This window comes from Parus major, chromosome 9 (genome assembly GCF_001522545.3).
Source record: "Parus major isolate Abel chromosome 9, Parus_major1.1, whole genome shotgun sequence".
NCBI classification, from domain to species: Eukaryota; Metazoa; Chordata; class Aves; order Passeriformes; family Paridae; genus Parus; species Parus major.
In genome coordinates, this window is record NC_031778.1 from 12,468,527 (window position 1) to 12,484,918 (window position 16,392).

The window sequence follows — 16,392 nt, forward strand, 5'->3', positions numbered from 1 at the left end:
TAATCATATGGTTTTGCATATAGGTGGCTAAAAGATCTCAGCTTTTCCAACCAAAGGAACAACTTGATATTATTTGTAGGAGAAAGGGAAGCTACCAGAGTTTTGCAGAGCAAGATACTTCACAGAGGTGTTACCATTCCCTCTGGCAGATGATTTATAGGAAAATATGTATAAGAATTAGGTAAAAAGAGCAAAGCTAAGCTAAGTTTCTACCAGGTATGCCAGGAGACACCCACTACACCTTTTTAATAAATACTCACAATTTAAATACAGTTAGTTTCATCCACTGCTCTCTGTGCTTGAAACTGATCAAAATTACATCTGTTTGTGATCAGTCACAATATATTGGTGCTCCATTCACTCACAAAATCAAGAAAAATTAATTTTTTTCCTAATCACAGATTCTATTACTTTAGTTTTGCAGCATGGTGAAGTGTGGCATTCTTGATCAGAAAGAAATGTAGGAAAACAAGAGAAAATATTAAAATTGTAGAAGTGACCTTTGTAGCTATTTGAGATAATTACAGCTGACTCCACTGTTTCATATGATAATTAATTTTTAAAAAATCATATTCAAAACAAAATCATCAGAAAAAATGTGTTAAATTAATTACTTAGGAACCACCATGTTTAACTGGGCAAAGTGTTAGACTTAAATTATTTGCCTCCAGTGACCCCTGAAAAAGGCTTATTTTTGCAGTTTGAATATAGAAAGCTTAGAAATGCTAATCATTCCATCTGGAAATCAAAATCATAAACTGCTAGATTAATGAATGTTACAAGTAGCTCTCACATGCAGAATAGTAAAGACATTGTTAGTAATTTGTTTTGACAAAAGTGATTAGAATATTTATTTTTGCTAACACTTCTCCTACATGCGGACCTGGAAAAATGAAACTTGTTTGTATAATACAGTAATAAAAATCTTTATTAAAACTCAGAATGTTGCTAAGTTAATTATATGATATTACCAAGAAAAGGGATAATCAAGAAATCCTTCATAAATTCATAATCTGTAAAGCAAACAATTCTTCACTGGTCTGATCTGTAGTGCCACTTAAAGCTATTTTAAATGGAATTGCTAGTTTTTATTATTTATTATTACAATAGAAGAAAAAGCAGAATTTTTGATTATAGTTTCTTCCGATCATAAGGAATGTAATGCAACAGCACCTAAACCATTAGGGTGTTTTTAGATTGCATTGCCTGCAAATAGTGTTTCATGAATGTGAGAGAGGGAATGTTGTAGAGGGTGTTTTGTCATCTGGCTTGTACCTGCTTATTCCATTATGTGTAACATGGGCTCAGAAGTCTAGAAAGTGTTTTATTGGAGAAAAGCAAGATCTCATTTTTTAACAATACTGCAATTGGTTGAATTTACAAATAACAAACAAAAAAAAAAAATGGTAGGCGTTTTAACAGACTAAAATCTCATCTGTGATGTCAAATTCAGTTGTAGGATTTCACTCTCATTTTGCTTTCAAGATGACCACTAGTGAAGAAAGAAAGGCTAAAATAAAGAGCAGTTATTCACGGATTCCATGGTCAGTTGGAACCATGTTCAGGGTTTCCAGCATAGGACAGACTAAAGACATAACACAATGAGTTCTACCTCAAGCTCCTTACTTGTGGCTGAAGTACAGGAAGATATTCCACCCTGATTACAAGCAATAGAGAATATCTTAACCTCCTTGAGTTCCACTGATTAATTACTCTCACTGTATAAACCAATTATGCCTGCCTTCAGCTTCTAGCAGCATAGCTTCATTATGCCTTTCTCTGCTAGACTGAAGAGTCCATCTATGATCATAGTTTTTTTCTTCTACAGGAACAATGATAGGTTACATATATCACAGTTTGGGTGAACCATTCCTCTTATGTTTGATCCCAAATCCAAGTTCCAGCTCTGCTAGGTTTCTTTTGTAGGCTTCTTGCTGGACATATCAGACCCAGCAAGAGTCTACAGTCCCCAAAGCTTTTCTCCAGCCTTTAAAGTCTCCATAATCAAGGGGCCAAGTTTTCCTGCGATGAATGGGAATTTAACTTGAGCATGACTGAGTTCCCAAGTCAGAATACAGAAAGTACAGAGAACTGGTTTCAGAGTAAAATCTGCTTTTGACTTGGACAGAGTTTTAGAAACTTCTGAGAAGGTCTGTGGTGGCAGACAGCAGAAAAGGAGAGGAAATGCTGCAGCAGCTCTGGAGAAGTTAAAGGGCTATGGTTTTGAATGTTTTCATGTCTCCAGTGATATGTGGACAGTGATGGTACACATGAATATTTTATTGTGTACAGTAGGCAGGGCTTCCTCAGCAACATGACCTGTGTTCCCACAGTCACAGCTTCTCTGATTACTTGCAAAGCAACCACTAATTGAGGTAGGAGGCAGGCTCTAGACAACTGTGTGTTTTTCTCTTAGGAGGAAACTGCAGTTGTACCCAGTGACATCCAGACTCCATGAGAAGGATCCATCCTTACATACCTATAACCTTAGTCCAGTGCTGGTGGTCCATGTAAGCAGAAAAGAGAGAAATGGAAAAGTACAGGTCAAATCTGCTATAGAACACATAATTAAGACAATCCCCATCTCCTCATTCATTTGGCATAATTCTGTTTTTGTTATAAGCTTTGCAAAGCAATGTCAGCACCTTCTCCAGGCAAACAGCTGCCTCTGAAACATTCGGGGCCATCTCTTGGCAGCCACCTTTCTAGTGGTACATCAGTGAAGCACTGCCTCTCTAAAAAGCAGCAGCTGCTAATTCTGGTGTGGTACATAACAGCTCACTGCCACATCAGGTTGGGTCCTGCAAGAAAACGAGTTTCTCTGGCCCAGATCATTTGACAATTGCTACCGTATGAATAATTCAGTCCACAAAACCTAGCAAATGCAAGCAAGCGAATAAAACAGCAAGCTGTGTACTGCCCTGGATGGCCAGCAGCAGCCCCAGTTCAGCCAAAGGGTGTGACAGCTGCTTGCTGATGGTGATGGCTGGCCACTGCATACCGGCTAATCGACAAACCAGCAGGAGGCTTCCCGGGAAGACATTTCCGTGTTTCAGACTGGATGGCTTGCCATCTCAGTCCCTTTGATCTGACTTGGCAAAATTAGGGTTCAAACCTATTAAAATATGTTCAACACAATTCTTTCCCTGGATTAACTGACCTGATTGAAAAGGACACATTTAACTGAAGCCATGCAATCTTCTCAAGACTGAAAAAAACTTTAGCTTCATCTTACTTGCCTTTGGCTTCTGGGTCTGCAATTCTGTATGAGAGTGAGCTTCATAGCTTTGTTCAAAAAATGTTCCTTCAGCTTTAATTTTGGTAATATGCAAAGGAAAGATACATTAATTGAAAGGAATAATGATTCCTTCTCTGTCCTTCAGTATGTTTTCCTGACCTTGTTTCATCCACTTTTAAAGCAGGAAAGGAGAATGCATTCAAAGAGAACTTTGCTGCTCCTGAGATGAATTTATTTTGCTCATCAATTCAGAAACACTCTCCAAAAGAGGAGGTGACTGCAGCTCCATCCCAGGCTGCCTGGTGGGCTGTGTCACACCTTTGGCTGCCCACCTGCCCTGGCTCACAGGCAGCAGCCTGGGAACCCAGGAGCCCCAGACCCAGGGTAGCCCACCTGGCAGAACAGCCAAACAACCTCCACATCCTGTGCATCTCACTTTGTAGCTGGCATGATTCCAGGAGCTGTGTGGGTGAACCAGCAGGAAACCAGGCTGAAACTTTACATGTTTCCAGAAAGAAATTCGTCAAATTGAACTACTTGCACGGCCTACTCAGATGAATTAGCGGCCCCACCATTAGAAGTTTTCTGACTGAACCTGCTCTGTCATGTTTAGTTAACACTGTAGCCAGTAAGTGGGTAAGTGATTCACACAGAAACAGGGAAAAACAAAAATAATAACAACACATCTCTGCAAAACTGCTGAGGATATGATCCAGGCTGGAAGCATTTATAATGCTTGCCATTAAGGCTTTCCACACTTAGGTTCTCATTGCTTCCTCTATGTTTTTCTGCTCACCCACAGTACTCCGTCAAACACTGTGTCCCTATATGTAAGCAGTGCCTCTAGTCAGGGATGCCATTCAACATTGGGCATTTTGTTCTTTGCCTCAGTTACCCACAGAAAAAAGAATCAGGCTATCAAATGAGACATTTGACCGTATTCTTTATACTGGAATTCTATCTGCAATGGTAGTTTTGTGACATTTATTTGCTCAGATAAGTGAACAGAATACGTTTATTGATTGAATTTGCCTTGATAATTACTGACACTTGGCAGGACTTGACTTACCTGTGTATAGAAGTAAATTAGATTTATTTTTTTCCTAGTTTATACAGTCAGTGTGGGATTTCTTGAATAATCAATATCTGGGTGTAGAGCTGACCAGAAAAGACTAAGTAGCAACCCTATTTTACTCAGGACTATTAATTTTGTTCCTTATGAACGGAATAATTCCAAAACACTTAGACAACCTCTCTTCCAGTGAATTAAGAGGCCTAGCTTGATCTCAAATGGTTAACTGAAAATCTCTCATAGTCTGGCTGCCCACTTCTCTTTGCAGAGGTTATTTCATCTCATGGCTAGGGTCAGCCAACAACAGGAAAAAATGAGGGTCTCTGTTGCACAAAGAGAGAAGTGAAAAGCATTTACAAACCAGAGATGTAATCGTCCAAATGAAAATAAAAGAGAGCAGAAGAGATCAGCAAGGTAAGCAGAGTCTAGCTTTGATGAAGAGTTCTTGTATGAAGAGATAACCTGCCACCATAGCAAACAAAAGAGAAAAAAAATACATTGATCTTTTAAACCAGATGAGAAATCGGTTTTGTTCTCAAGAGGAAGAGAGGATGGGTGAGAGGGAAGGCAGACATCTATAAAAACAGGAAAAAAATTTAATGCAGAAAGAAAAATTGATTAATGTAATGAAGGAAAAATAAGCAAATGGATCTTACAAAAAGTTTAGATGATATAATGATCTTATTCTAAAATGCATACAGATTTATTATATTTAGTACTACTGACTGTCCTTTGACAGACATGCTTCACACAGGACACTTATGCAATTTTCTGCCAAAATTTCAGATTTTTTTTTTTTTTCCAGAGTTCAAATAGGAGGGAGTTGAACCACTTCTCAATCTGCCCTTGGCTTCTTGGCCATAGCAAGTCTTCCTCCTCTCAGCCTATCCAGAGCTGGTTTCCCAGGCTCTCATGGTCTCTTCTGAGCAGGCTACTGAATGTGCTGAATAGGACCCACTCCTGAGCCTATATTTTGTGTTTCTGCTAAGCCAAATCATCAGCACATCCCCTGACACACATGCACACTGTGCAGCTCTCCCTGCACAAGGCAGCTGTGTGCACAGCCTTCCCCAGCCAGTCCTAGCAGTGCTTCCACAGCCTCCTTCCTCCACATGGAACGGGCTCACTTTCCACACATTCCCTCTTGAATGCATATTCACAGCTTGTGCCAATGCTAAAAGTGCCGCAGAGCACAGGCACATTTCAAGGGAGACTTCCACAGCCCTCTGAAATCACCATCCTTCTAGGTAAATAAGCCTCTGATGACCCATACTGTATGTATGGCATTATGCTGCATTTGTGATTCAGATGCCTGCTCCAAATCCAAAGCACACACACAAAGTACTAAGAGAACTTTCATCATAAAGGAGGTATAAAAGTGGAGCTGATTCACACTCTTAGCCGCAATCAAACTACCAGAGGATGCTGAATGATTCCCTCTCCTCTGGTTTTGGATGTCATTATCTGACCTCATTTCTTGCTTGTGGCATTTTCTTGGGCAGCTCACATATTATCATCAAGCCAGTCGCACTCAAAGTCATACAAATGTGAGTGTATGTGTATGTTGTTGAAAGAGCATGAGGGGTGGGGTAAATTAAAGGCTTTTAAGTATTACTGATTGAGAAAGAGAGAAAACAACACTTAAAAGCCTTTTAAATTGCTATTCCTTCCTTTTAATCCTAAATTTCTCTTTGTTTTGTTTTATGCAGCTGGCTGAATGATGGCAGAGTGGCTTGCAATTATCTGTATGACATTAGATGCCAGCTGAAATGGACACTAAAGGAAGAATCCAACATCCTGCATATATAATTCCTACTCCATTTGGCACTGAATCAAGTCAACAAATATACTTTCCTTCCCCCACCGTCCCCAGTAAATCCCACAGCCATTGAAGGCTGCTATGGAAACAAAAGCCCAGGATGTAGGAAGAGATTGGATATACACTGTTTCCAAAATGCTGGAGTAGAGTTTTAGATTGAGAACTACATGCACCTCTAGGTAACTCCCACAAGCTCTGAACACTGAACACTTAAGTGAACACCATAGATCTGGGCTTGCAATGCCTGCAGAATTCTGAAGGGCCCTAATTAATCTGATGGCTTTCATTTTCAGTCATTGTATGGCTTATTCAAATCACAGGTACTTCTCCACCTGTTCTGTGAAGCTTACTAAAATAGACCTTAGAAACGGAGAACAGCTGTCAAAATAATGTTTTATTCCTGAATCTGTTCCAAAGATAGATATTCCAGAGAAATTTAAAAGTTATATTCCTGTATTAGCACACTAGGTAGTTCATAGCAGTTTAGTAAATCAAATATTCCATACTGCTAGCTTAATAAGATGGGGAGTCATGCACGAAATGACTGCCAGGTTAATAACACAGGGAGCCATGCATGGCATGTATTTGCATATAATAGCACAGAATGTTCCCCTAAATCCTTTAAATTGCTCATCAGTTCTTAAATAGGCATTTAACTAAGCCTTCATCCAGAATCAAAAAGAAAGAGGAAGCCACCTTCAACTGAAAGGAATGATAGATAAGGACTAAGTTAAACCTTAAATGGCATCTTGTAGAAAAAGCTGGAAACCTGCACTTGCAAACAAACAAAAACAAACCAAACCATAATTCCTACAGCTAAAAGTAAATGGATAAATTTGTTTCTTTAGAGCATCTCTTAGAATGAAAACTAGATGTATTGTAGTATGAAGAGAGGATAGAGGGAAAACACCAAAAACCTTGAAACCAAACCTGGAGCAACATGCAGAGCTGATGATGAGGGGAACAGAATTTGTGCCTGTGATTTTCCTGCAGACTCACAGTCAGCCAGAGAGATTGAAGCCCAAGCTGAAGATTTTTGTTTGGTTTCCTTTTCCAGAGCCCCTTCCAGACTGCCATATGTACATTCCTTCGTGCCACAACATTTTTTGGGCTTAGGTTGTAGGAGCAGCTGAAGAAACAGGACACTAAAACCTGAGGTACAGATGGGAAGCCAAGGTGAAGAGAGAGAGTCTAGACCCTTCTTAAACAAAGTTCAGGGAAGGAGCATTACTGTGCCAATCCAAGCTTAGAATCAAGACAGTTGTTTCAATTTTGCATTTTTCTTTTTTTTTTTTCTTTCTGTTGTCTGTTAAAATGGCTCAGATGGCCAGCTCTTCAGGGCAAGGACATGCTTCCAAAAGGTTCCCAAATGGGCTCTCAGGCATGCTCAGGACTTTTCAATACCACTGCAATATAACAGTCCAATTTGCATATTGTTTAAACAGTTTCAGGCCCAAATACCTGGAACATGCAAACACACACAGGATAAAATTCTGGCTGAATAAGTTTCTGTGTCCCTTCAGCAAGTGGAACCTCATGAAAACACTGTCATCATACATGCTGTGCAGGACAGGTATTTTCTTCTGGATGCTGAGTCATTCTTCCCTCCACTTTCACAGAAGGAAAGCTTCAAGAGTATTATTTTTTAAATAGCTGGATTTAAATGTCCATTACTACAAAATACAGCTTGCAAGTATGAGTAATAAATTTATATAACCAAAGTTTCTAAATCTAACCAAAACATATATTACCATTCCAACATGCACAAAGATAATACACTTATTTATTGTGTGTTATGTGTTTGGATGTGAAGAGCAATTTTAAAAACTAATCTCAATTTATCAAGTATGGAAAAGAAAACCTTGAACTTTCTCACTGTCTCTGCAAAAGGACAAATAATGTTCACCAGCTGCTTTTCCTATGACTCACTCAAGTAGTACTAAGGAATAAGGCCAAAAAATTAGATTTCTGTAAGCAAAAGCATTAAGATACAGCCATTGCCTCATAAGCAGAGACAATTTCAATTAGGGAAAGTGCCCTTGACTAGACAATAGCAAAGAAAAATATGAACTCACTTCTCTCTTCAGCTCCCATCCACTTCACCGATGTATCAGTTTCAAAGCCTGAGCAACTGAAATAGTACTCAGTTCATTATTCCCTTTCTTCTTCATAGAATAAAAAAAACAACTGGTGTTGTGTTACTGGCACTTTATATGTACCAGCTTGTATTTAAGAAAATAAACATATATAAAACATAAGGCTCCACAGACATATTGATTCATCCTTTTTGTAAATCAAGTTGTACTGTAAATCAAGTACTGCTATAAGACAAAAGGCTGACTGTGGTTTAGTTGTGATTAATTCCCCATGGAAGAAAGTCAAAATCATATCTAGAAATACACTTGAAAGACTTTGGAGAATCCTACTGTCCCAAATGAAACTGCTTTGCACTGTAAAAAATTTGGAAAATAGTACTCATCTCTTGAAGTAGGTGAAGCATAATGGCACAAAATATGGCCATTCTTTCATGCAAATGGCCAATAAAGATATTTGAAGTTTTCCCTCTGCCATTAGTCTTATTAATACCTAAATTAATATGTTGCTTCAAGTATGTGAAATGTTTTAAAGGAATGTATAAATGGATACTCTTCAATACCAACAAAAAGACTGACACTATCTATACCTGATGTCAAGTGCAATGAGTAAACAAGAAAGAAAATACCACCCCTTTCATCTTAAACAGCTGCAGACACAATACTTAGATGCTTTCTGAGAAAGATGCCTTTACATTAATGAAATTGTTATCCTTTCCACAGGAGATTTACCATTTATTTTTAGTAACTGGATATCAGAAATTCCTTCCATAGTATCAAGGTGTAACAGTTGTAAGAAACCACAGTAACAAACTATATTTTATTTGCTAATAAATACTTCTATTTTCTCAGAATATACCATCCTCTAAATTCTCATTTCTCTTCAACTAATGCTTGAGCTATTACACGTACTGTAGGAAAGGCTTTTATTTGTAAGTATGGTCTTTTGTGTTAAGAAAGATAAATGTCAGACTCATTAATTATGTATCTATAATTAGATACTGCTGAAAACGAGCTGAAACTTGTTTTGACATCTTCTTTGAAGAATGTATTTGTACATTGCATGTAACATTGCATATATGCATTTGCAAAACCTGAAATAGCTGAATGGCAGCTACATACAAAAGCCAGTAAGCTTTGACAGGGTAAACAAAATCAAAGCACAGCTGAAGCACAGACTAACAGGAGGGAAATTCATGTGAGATAGCTTGCCCAGAAGAAAGCTAAATGGCCATCAAGAGGAAAGGAAGTCTCTGACCAGGAACACATGATGAAAGCTGTACTTTGTTGATTGCAGAAAGTTTGCTTTTAAATACACCCTTATAAGTGTTTAACTAATTTCCAAGAGGCTTGATTGTACTTCACTCAACTTCAGGGGGTTTTTTCCTACTAATTTGGAGATGGATTGCACCTTAAGGCAGAGCCAGGAACATGGGGTGTGTGCTTAAGCGGCAGGAACCCAAGAGTAAGTGTGGGAGGTATTGTGCCTCAGCAAGAAAACATCTTCCTTCCCCCACAGAGGCAAAGGAGACAATCAGCCCTACAGTTAACTGTGAATTTAACTGTGAAAACCAGCAGTGCACAGAACATACTGCAGGATGGAAGCAAACTCTCTTCTGCCTTTTATGCAATCTAGGAATTTAAAGAAGTAATGCCAGCAAGCTTTCTGTGTGAGTGGTCCTGTGTATGAGAAAACCACATGTGAATTAATAATGGTAATAATAGTAGGAGTATTGATGAAGACTCAAAGAACTGTCCAGGCTTTTAAAGAATAATTATAAATGGTCTGACAATGCTGTTTCTGGGGCTGAATAAACAATTCAGCTTTATCACAGCTGGTGGACTTCACCTAGTATTTAGGTGCTATTATGATCAGATAAACAACACTGCAAAAATACCTTCCTACTCAAAAGAGCTGCTACTTCTGTATTCTCAGTCATTCCTGATACCTTTACTGACAAAACAATTCATTAGTACTGAAAGCATGGCAGTGCTAATGTAGCTCCAGGAGGGAAGGCTGGATCCCAGTTTGTCTCACCATGCTGGAGGGATGACTGGCACGTAGCCCAGATCTCTGCCAGAGGTGCAGTGTCGGGGCACGCAGGAAACCATGCCCAAATACCTGTGATTAGGCACAGTCACTACATTTATCTTAAGGACAAACACAAAAGCCTTCCAAAACCAACCAAGACCCTTGCTGAAACGGGAACAAGCACAGGCATTTTCCCTGAAGGCACCCTCCATACCACAGTATGTCTTCTGCAAGTCCATGGCACTGCGACAGTCACTACAACCAGCACTACACAAGACATCCTTTCCAGACTATGAGTTAAGACAAAAAAACTTTTTTAAGCAGAAGGAGACTACTACTCAGCACCTTATTTTTGTGCATTTCAGAAACAAAGTGACCTTCATTTGGGACAAATCAGCTATCACACCAATTGCTTTGACTGATGCCAATAATGTTACTGATGATTTCACACTTGGTAAAGTGTGCCAAAAAGGAGTGATTCTCTTGTTGACTAAGTCAGGAACAGCTTGGCAGCTCCTTGCAAGCACAGTACTGCCAGTGCTTGCCAGTTTATCCCTATGCTGCCACACATTCTCCATAGGTACAAAGCCATTACATCATCAGTGTGCAAACAGCCACATGGCTTGTGAATATAAAATGGCAGTGGGACTTCTCCCATAGCAGGTGTACACCAAAGTGAAAAGTTTCCATATAACTGAGAAAGATAAACACCTGGGGGTTTGGTGTTCATTTTAGAACAACCTTCAAAATTGGAAAGGAGCAGGAAAATGACATCCCTTATTTCTAAGGCTCTTGCAAGTAAGAAATTTGAGTGAGCATAAGGAAATGTGAAATTATAATATTTATAACCTTAGACAATTTCAGTGTTTCCACATTTTCCATCTTTCTCAGAAGTGACCACAGTCTAACAGTTTTCTTTCATGCCAAGAGCATCCACTTTAAAGGACAAAACCACCAGAAAGACAAGTTTTTCTTCTATTCTAAAGTTTTCCCCAAATACCATTAGCACACTGAATGCAAAGCAAATCAAACCACTGTTGTGGACACTGTGCTCCATCTTGTGCAAATCAGAGAAGAAAAAAGCCTATTTCCTGATTAGCAATTCCTGAGTGGTAGTGATGGGGAGGAAGAACCTGCCTACAAAAATCATAGCTGTTAGGAAATATCAGCCTGTCTATAAACAGATGGCTGCTCCTCACGGGATACTGTCCTCTCCAGGAATGCTGCACTAAGTTCTGAACCTCTTCCAATGCAGCCCTGAGCAGGCTGTGTTCCTAGCAAAGGTGAGGAAAGTTAGAAATGGAATGAAGCCAATCTGTTCATATAAAAGCTCTAAATTCATTACTCTCAATTAAAATGAATGAGGATAAGGATTGCTTCCAAGTACATCAATCAAAGAAAGTACTTGCTGCAGGAAAACAGAAGACACTGGTGTATACATGAAAGAATTTAATCCCATCTTAACAAAATACATGCAGGTAAATGTACACAAAATGGGCAGTTTATTTTTTACTTCAGGAGTTGCAACTATCTAGGAATGATGGGTTAAATACCTAGAGTTGTATATTTCTATTATTTTTTAAGAGACTATTTCTTGAAGAAATATTTGCATGCCTGCACACCTGATCTTACAAAAAAATAAGCAGGTAACTCAAACCAGAGTGTTTCATGCCATGTAAATAGGTCTATGATGCTTAGTAGACAAGTATAGATTTGCCTCCAAATTAATTTATTTTGTTAACTAACTATTCTATTAAATTTGGAGCACCATAACTGCCCTTAACCCTCTCTGAAATCAACAGCCTGAGAAACTACTGAGCACTGTAGAATAAACTTGAGAGGGAAAAAAAATCTTCAAACAAAAACTAATGCTTTTTATTGTTGACAAAAATACAGCCCTTTACAATACTGGTGCATTTCTTACTGTGGTTTTGCTTTGGGTTTTGATGTTTGGGGGTTTTTTCCCATTGGCTGCAGTATGAATAAAGCTGAGGTTTACAGCAATAGAAATTTCTATAAATTGATTAAGAGCAGGATGAGTTAAATTTTTTTGTTAATTTTTTTTTCAGTTAATTTAGTTTTGTTTTTTGCTGCTATTGACTACATTCCATCAACATACATGATCCTCATCCCCTCTAAAGGATCTGTTCAGCCAAAATCACTTGCAACTTTTGCAAGTTTATCTCTGCAAGAGGCTGAGAATGTTGAGGTAGCCCAGTACCTACTACACTCTTAGAAATGTTTCAACATATTATCACAGCTATGGGACTTCAGGAATTAGGATATCAAGGAGAATTGCACAGGGGATGCTAAAGCACTTGAGTAGGATGCCTGAGCAGGATGTGCTTGAGTAGGAATCTGGTGGAGATGGAACAAGGCACTTTGTTTCTGTCTCAGTTTAGTTTATGGCCTACCTCAAAACTGGTATTGGAAATCCATGTTCATTATTTGGAAGGGAGCAACTGGTGTTTCTTTATGCAGGATGAATATAGAGTCAAGCATCCCATTAATGGAGATGTGTCAAGAGTAAGAAATGTGTTTATTTCATTAGGTGTAGCAAAAAAGGGACCTATTTTTACTACATACCTACAATCAGGTTTACAGAAAAAAGAACCCCAAGTAGCTGTGATGCATCAAAAAAAGACAAGAAGCTTTCTCCATCCTGAACAATGCATGTAATCCTGCTCTGGGTGAACACCTCTTAATGCTCCTGAGGGATATTATCAGCCTCAGAAAAGTTTAAACTTGACCTGCAGCACAGCACAAAGAGGCTGATCAGGTCAGGGAAGCTGGGGCTGAAGCTGATGTATCTGCCACCTTCCCATGTCCATTGACTGCTTCAGGAAAACTGCCTCCAGCTGCTGGACAGCCCATTTGCAGGCTGCAAACCCCAGTCCTTGTGTTTGTACCTCCAAGCTTCCTTCACAAGGCAAAGAACACCTACAGATATGCTGTGCAGGTCTCATTTTTCTGTCTGGCACTGGATCTGTGATGGGAAAATTTATCAATGAGAGCTGCAAACAGACACACAGACACAATTTAAACCAGCAGCTGGACACTGGCTGCACTGAGATTCAGAGCAGGAAGAGCTGCTTCTTCAAACTGTGCTATAAACCTTTCTTATTTATAGGAACTGACAGTCCAAAAATCAACAAACAACTGGGACCAAAAATTTCACAAAAGCAGAGCTAACTCTCAGAGGCACTCCTACTAGGACGGATTTGTAGACTGGTGTCTACAAGGAGAAAATGATTCTTGCAGAGGAAGAAAAAAAAAAAAAAAGAAAATTAAAGATGAGGAAAATAAAGAAAAAGATAAGATGCAAAAGTGTAAGAAAAGGCCACCACAGGAAAATTTCATGTGGTAGAAAAACAATATTCCTTTAAAAACCTCAGGATTTCCAACAAAATAAGTTCTTGTTTTGTTATCTACGTGCCAACTAATCTGTTCTGAAAAATGTAATTCCGTAATAAAATACAATAAAAACCGAGACAGAAATGATAAACATATTTATAAGGAAAAGAGAAGGCACATAAGATTATTAATGTAGCTACAGAAGTTATCTCCCCTATGGCCATTTTTAGCACAAATGTTGCTATATATACATCTAGTACTACCACAGGTCTCATTAACAGCTGTTCAGGTAGAGCTGTGAATTGAGCCATACGGAGGCTATACCAGAGAGCAGGCTTTAAAGATAAAGACTTCAAGAACTGTGAATGATTTAAGACGTAATGCTATAGCAGACTCCCCAAATTCAATTTCTCAGTGAACATGCAACTCACTAAAATACCTTTGAGGCAGTACCGAGATTTGCATGATAGTTTGGGTCTGACACAGTAATTAAAACTAAGAAGGGTCTGCAATGACTTTTGCACTTGTTTGGAGACTTGGATCCAGGAGATTTTTTTGGGTTTGTGAACACAAGCTTCTTTTGTCATAGCAAAAAATCGCTGCATCACTTTCTGCCCCGGTCTACATCAGTAACAGGAAACTGTTCATGTTCTTCCCCCTCCTGCTCTAGAAGCAACTGGTGACAGCTCAAACAAGAGCTGAGATTCATTAGCAACACCCTCAGCCTCCTGGCTCCCACCTCACACCCCACACTCCAGAGCTCAAGTCTTCACTGGGACTGCTAAGTGCTACTGAGATATAAATAGCATCTCACAATAACACCATAATTAAAACACATATGCTTATGCATAAGAATACTTCCTGAAACTGGGGACTGAAAATGTCCTTCATTAACTCATTTACAGTTCTTTCCTATACACCAAAAAATTCACCACTTAGTCCCACTGGACTTCTCAAAGTTGATTTAATGGCAGAGTCCTCCTGGGAACTCTTAAGAGAATTCACTGATTCACTCATATTTACTTTGATAAGCATCAGTACTTCTTACATATATTTTCCATAACATATTTTCTGATAAAGTTCTCAAACATACAACTTGTTCATCTATTATCCTTGTCCACATTGTCTTGAATTAGGATATACTCATATGAACTGCTTATATCTTTTTATCTGAAATTACTGCTTTCCCATGAGTCACTCACTGAAAAAAAAAAGTAGTAATGCTCAGTTTAAATTATTTTTTTCTATTTCAAATAAATATAAGCATCCTATCAGCATTGTTTAAGCAAAATTAAGAGTGGATGGAAGCTGCAAGACAGTTCTGATAATGTGACTGTGTTTGATGCCATAAAGGTAAAGGAACACTAGATGGCAATAACTACTGCACACATATCATTTACTCCTGTTACAATACTGTCTGTAGTGAAGCTTCTACAGCAATCTTATTTAGAAGGTACCATATTACATCCCAAAAAAACCCAAAAACTGAGAAAAAACCCACCATCACAACCTACCCCTCAAAAAATACCAGCTGTGCGTTAGGGAGCTTTTAGGTTTCTTTAAACCAAGACAGATTTCCTCAAAGATTAGCCTTCAGTTCAGGTTTCTACAATATTTCACAGTAACCTGTACTTGAGTATGACTCAAGTTGGTATCTTTGTTTTAAGACTTAAAGCTTACTACAGCAGAAAAGGCATAAAGGTCAGAAACAGAAAACATTGCTGAAGTGGTGTCATTCCTAATTGAATATTTATTTTATCTTTTGGCACATAAAGCAAATGCATAGAATGCACAAGCATTACAAAATAAGGATAATTGTTCATTAAAATAATGCCCTGTAAGGGCATTAGTAACAATAATAATTATAAAAAAGAGACTTTGTTATTCATCATCAGGATATCCAAGAGACTTCATAGGTATCAGGTAATGGAGGTCATTTAGGAATCTGTACTAGAATTCTGAATAACTCAAAATCCTATGGTAAACTACTTGAAGAACTAGGGTCAGACTACAGGTGTCATGAGAAACTAAAAGCTCTGTAGATTGGTTTGTAACGTAGAAATATTAAAATGCAGAAACTCCTATCGGTGTACTGACAAATGTCCCCCCAAGTCAGTTAACTGCTCTTTGCACACTGACAGTATTTAGGAAGCCTGGCCAGGATCAGGGTCCTGCAGGAAACTGCAGCTACCAAAGCAGGAGCCTCTGCCCCCAGACCTTACAGCCCACTCCCCCTTGGTGTCAGCTGTGGGACCTTATCATTAGAGCTGTTCACCTGTCCAATCCAAGTTGTTCCAGCTCCTTCTGAAGAGGACTAAGGCATTTCCAGAGTGATTTTATCCAATATCTGGGCTGCCTGGGAGTTAGTTCGAGGTAGCTATCTTCCACACAGAGGAACCTTATACAATGTTGACTAAAGACTGCATACCTAGGGATGCATCTCACCCTTGGAATATCCTCCAGGACCACAGTGACCACGGGATGGGGGAGCAGGGCTGGGAGGGCCAGTGCAAGGCACAGCCGCTGGCCTCGTCAGACCCCGGCCATGACAACCAGAGCCCTCACCAGGCACTCCATCCTCGGCACAGGCGCCTCCATGGGCGGCAAGGAACGGGGCTGCGGAACCCAAAGGGGCTGAGCAGGAAAGCAACCCGTGATGCCATAGCCCAGGGAGCAGCGCTGAGCTCGGCTGCCTCCAGCGGCACCCCGGTTTCAGCCGATGGGAACATAAACGAAGGATGGGGATGGGGATGGGGATGGGGATGGGGATGGGGATGGGGATGG